This window comes from Ambystoma mexicanum, chromosome 1p, assembly GCF_040938575.1.
Source record: "Ambystoma mexicanum isolate Mex_15411 chromosome 1p, UKY_AmexF1_1, whole genome shotgun sequence".
NCBI lineage: Eukaryota > Metazoa > Chordata > Amphibia > Caudata > Ambystomatidae > Ambystoma > Ambystoma mexicanum.
Genome location: NC_090921.1, coordinates 8,232,098 through 8,236,827, shown reverse-complemented (window position 1 = coordinate 8,236,827; position 4,730 = coordinate 8,232,098). Strand labels below are relative to the sequence as shown.

Sequence of the window (4,730 nt, the reverse complement as noted above, 5' to 3'; positions counted from 1 at the left end):
TTAGTCTTACCAGTAATAAGCTGATGGAGCGTTCTAAACAAAACCGGCTTCTAATGCATGGTAAAGGGTGGTAAAGGGGTTATTTCTGCAAAATCTAGCAGGCCCATGCTTTATCTAACAGAGATGGCATTAGCATCCCTTATTTGTGCTGGCCTGCAGCTAGTGTAAATCATGGTGTGGCAGTGTAGAAAAGGCGTTTGGCGTAGTGGATGTACAATTTGAGGCAACTTCTTTGATTGCTTTATGCGTTTAATTGTGGGCACAGTATGGCATGCTCGTCAGAGCCACATACACAAAACGTTCCAGTATGCTAATGTATCTACATTGGACACATCAGACCAAAACAGGCGTATGTGTTAAATACAGCAGTGTCACGTAGACGCCATTGACCAACAGGGTGGTGGCTTGTGCAGGCCCAAAACATTGCTGCACACATATCACTGCATTGATTTGCCATGGATTACTGTCTGCATGGTGATACACAATGAACTCTAATTTCCTAATCAAGGTGCCAAGTCACCTTGAGGAGCCATCTGGTGTACGTGCTAGGCAGTGGTTGGCTTGTTTAGACAGTTAAAAGGCCGTTGATGCTGAGCGGATGCATTTAGTCCATGTCCCAAAACAGCCACTAGAATACCTAAGCAAGAAAATGACAGGGATGCGCCTTATGTAACACAAAAGTAATATACCCAAAAAAATGTTTTGGTGTGTCAAATAAAGAGACATGAAAATGAAAATAAAGAAAATAGTATTAAACTTTTTCTGTGTGGTATTTTAATTCTGTTGGAAGAATGCATAGGTTTGGTCAGCTAACTGATACTTGTGCGGCTTGGTGAATAAAAATGCCCCATGTTCAGTTCTTAACACGGAAATGTTAAGCACATACTGTGTAAAAACAATTACTTTTTACATGAGCATTCACTTATTAATTGCCCCACTTTAAAGGCTGTCAACACAAAGAATTAGGGGCACACGGTGTGTGACTCCAGAGCATCACACACACTCTGTTTGGAATATGCATTCTTTTGTTTGCATATTCCAATGCATCGCAGTCATCCAAAAGTCAGCAGAGAGCAGCCAGCGGCACCTTGCAGAGGAGCGCTCACCAGCACAGCAGGCTGCTTAATCTTTTGTGCGGCTAGATCAGAGTCAGCTTTATGATTTGGCCCCTTACTGCGCCCCCTTCCTGTGCTGTTTAGCTCTGCTCCCCGGGCCGTCGATTGCTCCACCCGGGCCAAGAAACAGGGCTGGGTGCAAGCATGCTAAAAATCAATGTGTAAGAATGTCCTGAGGAGTGTCTGTCAGGCAGAATCACCTGCAGTACCCTTTGGGAACATACAGGTAATTAGGACTACAAGTGTAAGTACAATTTCACCTTTGGTACAAGCCTGTACTACACAGTAAAGTGGTAGCGATGGCTGAGCTGCCAGACTTATCTCAAGAGTTTTAAGTGAGCAGTAGAACAAGTTACACAACTGACCCACCAATACAGTGATTCAAGTAAACACTTACTGAAGGTTTCTTAGCAAAAGAATATACATTTATTTACTCAATCATTTACAAAACATTACACTAGCACAAGCAGCTCGGTATCACACACTAATATACCACAAAAATCCAACCGGTAGGCAATTGAACAAGTTTAGCTCAAAAAATGAAGTGGGAGCAAAACGGCACTTCAGATACTTAAGAAGGGAGGGAAAAGACAAGGTTATAAGAATAGACAGCCCAAATACATTCATAGACAGGACAAAAGGTTTCATTTAAATACAACCAGCAATTCTTCTCAATAGGCCTGGGCCAAAGTCATTGGTTCAGAGTCTCTTGTATAGGATACCACAGTTCTGGTATGTAACGGTTAAGTCTTTGCCACAGATTTTTAAAGGATTCGGCTAGGCGAAAAAGTTTGACAAATGTTTGGAAAGGACAAGCCTTCGTAGTTGAGGAAAGTTTCACGCACTTTCTCGATAGCCAAAAAGATTTCCGGACCGCGTTTGCACAGTACCTTTTAAATTAAGAGAGCTGTAGCTGAGGCAGTTGTTCCTGGCAGTTCGATATACATACACTAGGTTTCCAAAAGACTGCTAACACAATTATTATTTTGCCCAAATAGTGAAATAAATTCAATTAGTTTTTGTGTTGAGTATCGTTAGATATCTCAATTGTTTTAATACCTTTGTAGTTAAAGTAAAAAGTCAGACGCAAATGAAGAAAGGAGAAAGAAAATCTTTGCATTTTGTTTATTTCATGCTTACAAAAAAGTATAGATAAGACTTTTTATATAAAAAAGTTTTTTTTTAAAGTACAAGTGATTTGACAAAAGGAAGAAATGTTGAAAATCAGCAAAAAACATTACATGTTTAAATAGCAAAAGACAATAAAGCAACAAAGAAACCGTTTAGAATGTTGATTTGTACAAATTAAATTATTAGAAAGTATTCAGAGTCTTTCACAGTCTTGATTATTAAAGCAGGTTTGCCTACGTAGAAGACAACAATTAGTAGCTGGCTTGGAGGACCAAAAAATTGCTATATTTCAAGTTCATAAAAAAGAAAAAACTCAAATAGTTTTTCTTTGCTGTTGACCTCCGTTACGTTTCGGCGAGACCACCTGTGGGGCCTAAATTTCAAAAATACGCCTTCCTCGGGGCAGTTTATTTAAAGTGACAATCCCTGTGAGGGAGGCAAACACACAAAGAGAAAAAAAAAGAATGTTTTCAGAAGTTGCGTACTGACTGTCTTTCACTGCAAAGGTAGATATTATGCATTTAATGCGAGAATAAAAGTTGACTGCTTAATTCAAAATTCCTGAGCATACATGGGATTCTTACCACATTAGTTGGTTAAGAAAGAGCAGGAGCAGTTTGTCCCAGAACAGAGACCGGTTGTTACTCACATGTGTTGTCCAGTATTTTGAATAAACCTTATCCGTAGTTGTTAAAAAGGGGTCGATTCTTTAGCGTAAATATTCTGAATGCAAAAAATGAATGACAAAAATAGCCATTATATTGAGCACTTAGATTATCTGTGTCACTGATTAATAGGTCAGAAAACAAAGGTTTTTACTGTTTGCTTCTCAGGATTGCATCTGTATTTAGTCAGCCTGAAGCAATACAATTGAAGTGCGGTGTCGGTCGCTTTCTCAGGATTGCATCTGGGTCTTTATTCAGCCTGAAGAAATGCAATTGAAGCGTGGTTTGAGTTGCTTCTGTGGAGTTATGAGTCTGAATACATTTTTTGACAAATATATGCCAGGAAAAAAATTCCTGAAAAGTAATAGAGGGAAAGAGATATTTTATTTTAGGAATCGGGTGACACGATCTTTTTTGTGCGAAGGCTTGAACGCGTTAAATAAGTGATCTGGGGTAAATACGATTGGATCGGTAGATCAATCACTGTGTTTGCAAATGTGCATGCCATTTTTCCTTTTTCTTTTTTGATGCTAAACGAGGTTGAGTAGCCTTGTTTGTGCTAGCCTCATATCTTTAAGGACACTTCTTATTGGAGGGAGCGGGGGTCAGAGACGCCAGTAAACTCATTCAAAACACACGGTCCGAGTGTTGAATAGTAACAGTCTACCTAGGTGCTGATGTCTGTTCAGTTGCTGTTAACGTGTGTGCTGATGCTTTCCCTTTCCATTAGTATTCATGGCAACATGTGTAGTGCAGCAATCAGTCAGCTTACACCTTCATTCCGACTAAGCGTCTGAGAAGTCTCCTTCCTGAAATGACGTAACCTGTTCATAATTGGTTGCTCCCTTCCTGTTTGGGGCGTGTACTTACCGCTGATTGGATGTTGGTTGTTACTTCCTGAAGTTACGTAGAAATGTAACCAAGGTTACATACAAACAATTAACTTCTAGTAATGACTGCCATTTTTTGAAGAGAGAAAATAATCTTTTTCTTCTTCATTACAGATGTATACAAAACAGCAAGTGAAACTTTTTCATGATTGCGAGTAGATTGAAACAAAATGTCCTTTTAACAATGTATATGCAGCCATCCATGGTGTCTAAATTATTTGGTTCATGTGAGCTGGACAGCAGTTTTTTGAGAATTATAGTGGTGCTGCCATAACTTAGTTACCAGGTAAGTAATATGATATCAGTGTCCAAGCCTCTACATTGACTAACTTACTTAGAGAGAAGTGTAAAGGCTTAGAGGGGTAGAATGAATTCCTCATTCAACCCTTTGGTATGGGTTTCTAACCGGTAAACCCACCGTGCTTCTATCTCCAGCAGGCATCTAGTTATATTGGGTGAATTGTTTACTACATCTATCACCCACCACAAAATATCATTGGATGAGTGTTTAGATGTCAGGTAGTGATTGACAAGGTGTGCCGTAGTGGTTTTGCACCTGATGCAGGAACGGTGTTTGGCTATCCGAATGTGAACAGCTCCAGTGGTTTGTCCCACGTATCGAAGTCCGCATGGGCACTCGATACAATAAACCACTTGTTTGGTCTTATAGTTTGTTAGAGTTGGTAGGGTCCACGTGCATTCACCAATTCGAAAGTCTTGAATTTTCTTTGTAAAGGCACATGCTGAACAAGCATCGCAGGGGTAATGGCCTTTTATAGATCGTAAATTCCAAAGGCCCGTTTTAGGTGACTGTTTTTGAAAACTGGAATGTACCAGTTTGTCCTTTATATTTGTTGCTCTTTTCAGGGCAAAACGGGGATGAGGCTCTTCTGGTAGATTTAGTTTCACAATATCCCAATGTTTGAGAA

At 39.7% G+C, this 4,730-nt stretch overlaps 1 long non-coding RNA gene across 1 annotated transcript; it reads right to left on the bottom strand.

Moving 5' to 3' along the window:
- Positions 1 to 2,228: 2,228 nt before the first annotated feature.
- On the bottom strand, positions 2,229 to 4,104 carry LOC138570268 (uncharacterized). The gene is made up of 3 exons (XR_011303751.1): positions 3,066 to 4,104; positions 2,896 to 2,969; positions 2,229 to 2,672 (listed from the first exon to the last, which is right to left on the bottom strand). It is a non-coding gene; the product is annotated as an uncharacterized lncRNA (long non-coding RNA).
- Positions 4,105 to 4,730: the final 626 nt, after the last annotated feature.